At 34.5% G+C, this 8937-nt stretch overlaps 1 non-coding gene across 1 annotated transcript; it reads left to right on the top strand.

Annotated features, from left to right (window-relative positions):
- Window positions 1–8525: 8525 nt before the first annotated feature.
- On the top strand, window positions 8526–8633 carry LOC122317629. The gene has a single exon (XR_006244554.1). It is a non-coding gene; the product is annotated as a small nucleolar RNA R71 (small nucleolar RNA).
- The last annotated feature ends 304 nt before the right edge of the window (window positions 8634–8937 follow it).

Raw genomic sequence — 8937 nt, forward strand, 5'->3', positions numbered from 1 at the left:
ATTGATGATTTTCTAATCCGAATCCATCACTTTTCTTGATTTTCAAATAACTTAGAATTAGAACAATTTCAATAGTTAATAGGTAAATAGTTCTCGTGGGTTCGACATCTTTCTTATGATTATATTACTTGGTATGATTTTATGCACTTGTGAAATTTCACAACACAGATCTTCATCATCAAACTGATTTTCTTCCTTAGCAGTTTTGAGTGTGATGGACTTACCTTTCTTTTGTTTCGGAAGGATAGATTCATAAGTTTGCAACGAGCCTACCAGTTCTTCAACCAAAATAGTGTCTAAATCTTTGCTTTCTTCTATGGCTCCTTTGGTCGAAACCTTTCAAGTAGGGATCTAAGAATCTTTTTCACAACTTGTGCCTCCTCCACCTATCCACCAAGATTGTACCTAGAATTGACAATATCATTTAGTTTAGCGTAAAACTCATTAAAAGTCTCATCATCCAACATTTTTATATCCTCAAACTTTGAAGTCAACATTTGTAATTTGGAATTTCTCACCATTTTGGTCCCTTCATGTGTGGGTTCCAAAATATCCCAAGCATCTTTAGAATTCTCACACATGGAAATTCTCTTGAATTCTCACACATCTTTAGAATTCTTCATGTGTGGCATTTAAACGTTTTCTGTTCCAACTACAGCTGATTGATTGTTCTTTGGTCCAATCTTCTATACGTATTGTGGGCCTTGTCCATCCTAATTCCATAGTTAGCCAGACTCTCTCATCAAACGACTTTAGAAACGCTCTCATCCTTACCTTCTAGTAGGCATAATTATCACCGTCGAATTGTGGTGGTGATGATATGACGGTGATGATAGTGTTGCCATAATCTTTCAAGGGAACGAATCACACCCAGATTGAGTAAATCACGCTTTGATGCCAATTAAAATTCCCAATGTACCCCTGATATGCACACTAATACTGAACAAAAACTTTTAGCTTGGGACTATAAATCATGAAAGCATTAACACAATAATTTGGTTACAAAAGGAAACCCTTTGAATAACTCTTCAAAAGTAAAATACTATAGGGAAACCAAACCCAGGAAAGCCAATTTTATTGATTGAGAGGATTACAAATAAAATGTTTATAAAACCTTTGTATCTAAACACGTTTACCCAAGACAATGCGACCCTCTTGTCTTCTACCATAATAGGTAGTTAGAACCTCTGACACTCTTCAATCTTTGTCTTTCCTACTGGAACCTCCATTGGTTGAACTCAAAAATGGCAACTCCCCCTTGGAGTATGCTCTCACTCAATCTCACAGATTGAGCGTTTTGGAAAATCCTTCTCTCAAGGATTTTCTCTTACTCGATCTCTTTAAGTTCTTCTTAGATCTTCAAGCTCTCAATACTTGTGAATATGTGCTGTTCAAGTCTCCAACCCAAACCCTCAGCCAACTCCTTTACAAATAGGCAATGCTGTAATTGATTTGAAGAATGACTATGCTGACAGATTTATCCAGAATCTCAATCAGATACATTGTTAACGATTTGCAAACATCTCGGATTGGATCATTTCTTCTTAATTGCATCGAATTCAAATCAGCTTTAGTTTCTTTAATAAAGCTTGCGTCTTAATCTTCTTCAACTGACTCTTAGATTCGAACCATACATAGGATTCTTGTAAACTCTTATCTTATAATTTAAATAAGATTTGATAAGAGTTATACTCTGAACACTTATCCTTCTCAGATAACTTCATATTCCAAACTCATCATTATTGGATGCAACCTAAAGTCCTATTAAAATGCCTCTTTTCGCTAATAAAATGCACCAGTTCATAGGCAATAAGAACATTATCCGATATCAATCTGCTGGGAACAAATGCACACTGTGACTTAGAAATCAGTTCAGGTAGGATACTCTTTAAACGATTTGCTAACACCTTTGACACCAATTTATAAATCACATTACAAAGGCTTATTAGCCTGAAATCATAAAACACCTCAGCTGGCTTTTTCTTTGGTAATAGTGTGACAAAAGTATGATTTAGTTGAGTAGGAAATGTACCATTATTAAGGGCTTGCAAAATAGCATTAGTAACATCTCTACCCACCACAGACCAACACTTTTGATAAAACAAAGGGGCCATACCATTTGGTCCAGGGGCTTTATTTGGATGTATCTCCTTGAGGGCTACTTCTACCTCTTCAACAACAAACGCCATATCAAGCCTTGCCTTCATCTCAAGAGTCACCCTTCCCAACAACCTGTCAAGGAATTGCAGACTACCTCTTTCAGTTGAAGTAGTGAATAGAGTTTGAAAATAATTGAGAATCACTACATCTCTTGTGACGCCCCCAGATTCTATTTGGGATTGGACGGACATTTAAAGCGTCGGGACAATGGTGCCAAAATTTGATTACGCCCAAAGAATAACACGGTAGTTGTAGCACAGCTTTGGGGTGTCGATTCCACAGGGAGACAAATTAGAAGAATAGCAAGAGGAACAAAGAAACTAAAAAAAAATATTAAATAAGTAATGGAGAATAAAGATTAATTTTAAATGTAAATTAAAGTGAAGCAAAGTGATTAATGGAAAAAGTACTCAAATTTGATGAACAGTAGAGCGTCGGGAATCCCTTACACAAATCCGATATTTTAATTATTCTTAATTCATTGGATAACTCAATTAGGAACTCAATTTACGAAATTCCTAATTGGAATGTATAGATTTATAAACCAAAATTAAATCAAATTTAACCATTTGAAAAATCATTCACCACTTTTAAGATACGTAAATTACTACCCCTATTGAGAAAATCTAATGACGACAATATACTCAGGAAGTGATATTGCAGCAAGAAACTAAATCAATATAGATAAATAATTAATCCAAAATAATCAAATAGGGCTGTAAATGAACCAGCCTGTTCGATAGCTCGCTCGGTACTCGCTCGGTTAAACTCGAATCGAACTCGACTCGTGAAAAAAAAAGCTCGTTCGTTAAAGCAGATGCTCGCTCGATTTGTAAATGACACATACTCGACAAAACTCGACTCGACTCGACTAAGGCTCGTTTAGGCTCGCTCGTTTATGCTCGAGTCGACTCGTTAGCTCGACTCAATTAAAACTTATTCATATATTAATAAATATATACATACACCTATGCATGTATATATGTATTAGCTAATAATATAAGCATACCACTTTTATAATTAAATATATAATATGTATTCTAATTACTTATGTCTATATAGTAAATATACTTCATAGGTATATTTTATAATTTGTATAATAATTAGTTGATAAAATTTAATAATTTCATATACTAGTATGTGAAAACCATATATGAAATAGATATATTCTATCATATTAAGTATATGTATTAATAATATATGTAGGCATATAATATATTGTTATTTTGGATAAATATCAACTAGTTAGATATTAATTATTTATAAATTTGTTAAAATTTTATAATTTAATAGAGGTTCTACTTGTTAATTGTATAAATTCAATATTAATTTTTATTTATTTATTTATTTAATTTATTAATTATTAAATCTTATTAAAAAAAATAATTTAAGTTCGAGCTCGAGCTCGAGCTCGAGTTGAGATTTCAACTTATCGAGTCGAGTTCGAACAAAGAATTAAAAAAAATCTCGAGCTCGGGCTCGAGCTCGAGCTCGAGTATTTTGAGTCGAGCTCGAGTTCGGCAAGTCAAAGCTCGGCTCGACTCGGCTCAATTACAGCCCTATAATCAAAGAACTAATCCATTCAATAGAAAAAGCATGACTGAATCCATAAACAGAATAAAATCTATGATTATTCGAAGAAAAAAACATCAACGATGAATTGAGAATGATAAAACAAAAGAGTTTTAGCAATTGAAAATCAAATACATGAATTAAAAATAAATTAGAAATACCATCTAATGTGCAAGTTCATCCCTAACCCTACTTGAGAACTTGTTACCCATAAATATAATGGACAACAAAAATATCTAGAGAAAACTGAAGTGAATGGTGGCCATGGAAGTGATTTTCTCTTCTCCTCAGATATGCCTCTTGTGCCTCCTCCCCCTCTATTTCGTGCTAATGATATGCTTATATAGGGTAAGAAAGCAACCCTAATATCCTCTTAATTTTCGCATAAAAAAATTGCCTAAATTTTAAGACTTATCTTGGCAGCCATGTACGCCCTTCAAGAGTTCGAATTTGAAAATCCTTATTAGAGACAAAATTATAGCCCTTTAAGATAGCTTTCTAATGCATTAAGAATCACATCCATCTGATATGTGAGTGAAAAGATACAGTCAAATGACTAAAATATGTCCAGACTATCTCCTAGCGAATTTCAGACTTGAACTTCTTGTGGTTTCATTTTGTGATTTTTTTCTTTTTTCTTTTCTTCCAAATTGCTCTCAAACCCCATGAATGTCCTCCTTTAAATTTGACTGGGCTTGACTTGCTCTTTTATAAACTCTGAAATTAAACATAAAAAAACTGCTTAGGAGTATCCTAATGTAAATAAAAATTCAATTTAAGAATACACATTAATTCTTATAATTTCTATTCACATTTTAGCATTTTAGTCCAATAATAGGGCATTTAGAATGCACTTTCGTACACTCATCACACCCCTCAACTTACTCATTGCTAGTCCCTAGCAATTTTCATGTCAAAGCAATGAAAGAGACTAAAGAAAATCACACATAAAGACCATCAAGTCACACTTTTCAGATTCACATATCAAAACAATTTAAGGAAACCAATAACTCATCAAAATCAATCCACCTATAGCAATCCATAGAGTGTGTGTGTGTTCTCCAAGCCATAACCATTGTACCACTAACCTTGACACATGCAACATCAAGAACATCTCAAGCAAAAGGTTCAACTCCATAACTCACGAGTATAAAAGTGTTTCGTGTAAGGGCTCTCTCTATGGAGTTGCCAATGGGTGTATACAAACTCTCATGGAAAATTAGACAATTATGTACAAGCAACAAGCAAACATTGATCTTATGATAGGAACACTAACAAATGAGACTTCCACCAGTCTTTCCAACAGCTTACTTAGGATCAGAACGATCAACACAAAAGGTTGTAATGTGGCTTGGTTTCGGAGTTGTATGAAAAAAAGGATGAAAGAGATTAAAAAACTTCCAACTACATATAAAGGGAATTTTATTAAATATCTCAATAGACCACTTCTCACTTGATGTACTCTCCAACTTTTCAAATTATCAAATAATAATGCTTTTCCTTCTTCTCCCTCTTCTTTTTCTTTTCTTTTCTTTTTCAATAATTAGATGGACAAACACATGCCACTTTTGTATTCTTTCCATTTCTACCAACTTTGTTTTTCTCTCTTTCTTTTTTTTTCGGAGCTCACTCAATTGAACACTTTGCAACTTATACTCTTCTCTTTTTTCTATCGTCTTCTTTTTCTTCTTCTTTTTTTTAATTGAAAATGATAAAATAAAAGAAAGAAAATAAAAATTCGACACCTAGTATACACTTGGAAGTAAAAAGGGTAAGAAAATCAGTGTATAGGTTATATACTCCAATGTGGAGAGGCATGGATGATATGAACATATGAAAAGAAAAAAGTTACATATGTTTATTGGCTTAAAGTTGGCTACTAGGGGTCTATGATGGAAAGGGATAGCTTGAAAGGCTCAAACGTTAATCCTAAGTTGACCTTCGTCATATCCTAAGTATATCCACTATTGTACCACAAACCATGTAATGATATTTTCAAAAGAAGTGCCCAATTCAACAGATCAATAAACGCTTATTTCAATTTACTACATTTCTATGCTCTCAATCCTCTCCAAACTCACATGAATACTTAAGTAAAAGAGTTCTCTAGCTACATGTGTCAAACCACCATCTTACCACAAAATTATGATAAGTGCATTAAGGGTTTTGCGAATGCTTCAGCAAAAATGATTATGGTGGGTTTGGTGAATTTACAAAAATGGTTATGAATGAGAATGAGTACACATGTGAAAATGATGCATGTGTGATGCAACTTAAAAAAATTGACACATAAAAATATGCCACAGTGTTTCAACAAGCATTTTAAATATTGAATTTGCACCACCACCCCTCAACTTAAATGAAACATTGTCCTCAATGTTTTAAGAACCAAAATTGAATGGGGAGTAATTGAAAATGGTAGAATACACATGATGAGTGACGATGGTAGCTCGCTAAGCACCAAATATGGTAACCTGAAATGACGAAATGAAATTATCCTGCAATCAAAAACAAAGAAAACAATAGCAAACAAAAAGGAAAAGAAAGAAAATAAGAGAAAACAAAAATAAACAAAGCAAAACAAAATAAATAAAGAAAAACATACCTGGGTGGTGTGGTCAAGGTTGATAGACTAGATCCACAAGTGGAATGTCTTCCACTTCCGGAACTTGCCTATCAATTAATACTTTAAGGTGTTGACCATTTACTTTAAAGATCCGACCATCCTTATGATCTTTTATTTCTACTGCCCCATTTACAAAACATTCTTCACTACGAAGGGGTCAGTCCACTTAAACTGAAATTTTCCTTGGTGCTTGTGAAATCTAAAATCATATAAGTATATTTGGTCATTAGGTTTAAATGTCTTCCTAAGAAGATTTTTATCATGAAACGTTTTCATTTTAACCTTATAGACTTTAGACTTAGGCAAAGGTTTCAATTTAACTCTTGGTGCTTTCATACTTACAGGAATTTGTTTTCCCCATTTCTTATGCAACTCCTCAAATTTCTGTTGCCAAGCCTGTGTGCCATAATTCTGAGTTTCATCAAAAACAACACAAATATCAATAACATCAGATGAATCACTAATAGTATCAAACTCAGAATTTACAAGGGGATCAAAATCATGAGTTGTGCGAACTCCCTTGTCTATGAGTGCGTCAATCATGTACGTTGGTGGTACTCATCATCTGTTGGCTGTTTCTCAATATGGAAAATGTTGACCTCCATGGTCATGTTTCCAAAAGATAGCTTTGTCAACTTATTCCTGCAATTTATAAGTGTATTAGCCGTAGCAAGGAAAGGTCTATCAAAAATGAGAGAAACCTTAGCGTTTAACTCAACAACTGATTCAGTGTCCAAAATTAAGAAATCAACAGGATAATAAAACTTATCAATTTGAATCAAAACATCTTCAACTACCTCTCTCGGTTTCTTAACTGAACGATCAGCCAACTAAAGCACAACAGAAGTTGGCTTAATTTCACCCAAACCAAGTTGCAAATAAATGGAATAAGGCATCAAATTAACACTAGCTCCTAGATCTAGCAAGGCTTGCCCAAACTCATGATTCCCAATATTACATGCAATGGTTGGACAACCAGGATCCTTGTACTTAGGAGGAATCCGCTGTTCAATTAGAGCACTAACTTGCTCTTATTAACATAGTACTTCCTCTTGACTATACACAAATATTTAAGAACTTTTGCGTAAGTAGGAACTTGTTTAATAACATGCAAAAGAGGAAGGTTAATCTTTACCTGCTTGAGGTTCTCCAAGATTTTATTACTAGAATCCAAAGTTCACATACCAGATTTTAAAACTTGAGGAAATGGTACCTTAACTGGACTCTTGATTACCTTGGCTTCCTTGGGGAACTCGGTACAATTATTGCTTTGTTTCTCTTCAACATCCTCTAGCTTATCAGTTGTTGGGATGTGTAAGGACTTACCACTTTTTGCCATAATGGCATTAACTTCTTTCAAATTTTTTTGTGTCATATGCTGACCTTGGGGTGCGGATTGAGTTTGAGAAGGAAACTTGCCACGCTCATTTACACTCAAGGAGCTCATTATCTTGGATATATGACTCTTTATCTCTTTGTTTTTTTCAATAACCTACATAATCAAAGATTCAAACTTTTGATTAGTTTTACTCTGTGCCTCAACAAAAGCATGTAAAGTATCTTTTAAGGGACTCCTAGAAAATGAAGGTGCATGATATGGTGCAGGATATGATCTAGGGGGTTGTGTAGGTGGCTAGTTTTCAGACTTCTAGCTAAAATTGGGGTGATTACGCCACCCTGGATTATAGGTATCAGAGAAATGTGTAAAAGGCTTCTTGTACATACCTAAAGCATTACATTGTTCCTCATACATCCCTCTCATCTCAACAAATGTGGGACACTCTTGGGCAAGGTGATCTACCTCGCCACACACAAAACATGGTCCAAAAGACTCTGCATGATTAGCCACATGTGTTAGCTTTAAGGCTTTATTCTTCAACACCTCTAGCTCCCTAGTGAGCATCTCACCTTAGCCTTTAGGTTATCTTCTTCCCTGTGATGATAAATTTCACCACCATTTAGGTTTCCTGCAGTTCGTGACCTATTTGTGCTCTCAGTAGCACTAGGTCCAGTCCAAGTGTGAGCTTTTTCAGCAAGCTCATTGAGGTATTCTATGGCCTCATTAGGATCTTTCTGTAAGAACTCACCATTACACATCATCTCCACAAATTGACACTCTCTAAGTGTAAGTCACTCGTAAAAATAGTTCACTAAGCGCCAATTCTCATACCCATGGTGAGGAAACATATTCAATAGCTCCTTAAATCTCTCCCAAGACTGATACAAAGTCTCACTGTCCTTTTGTACAAAAGTGGAGATTTGCCTTTTTAAAGTATTGGTCTTATGTTGGCAAAAGTATTTATTAAAGAAGACCTGAGTCATCTCATTCCATGACCTAATAGACAGTGGTCTCAATTAGTATAGCCAACTCCTAGCTCTATCCTTCAAATAGAAAGGAAAAAACTTAAGTCTCACAATATCACCAGTTGCATTTTGACTATGAAAAGTCGCAACTACTTCCTCAAACTCCCTAATGTGCACATATGAATTTTCATTTTCCAAGCCATGAAAAGTAGGGAGTAACTGTATCATCCCTATTTTAAAATCCAATTAACAAATATTAGCTGGAAACATAATGC

This window comes from Carya illinoinensis, chromosome 7 (assembly GCF_018687715.1).
Source record: "Carya illinoinensis cultivar Pawnee chromosome 7, C.illinoinensisPawnee_v1, whole genome shotgun sequence".
Classification (NCBI taxonomy): Eukaryota; Viridiplantae; Streptophyta; class Magnoliopsida; order Fagales; family Juglandaceae; genus Carya; species Carya illinoinensis.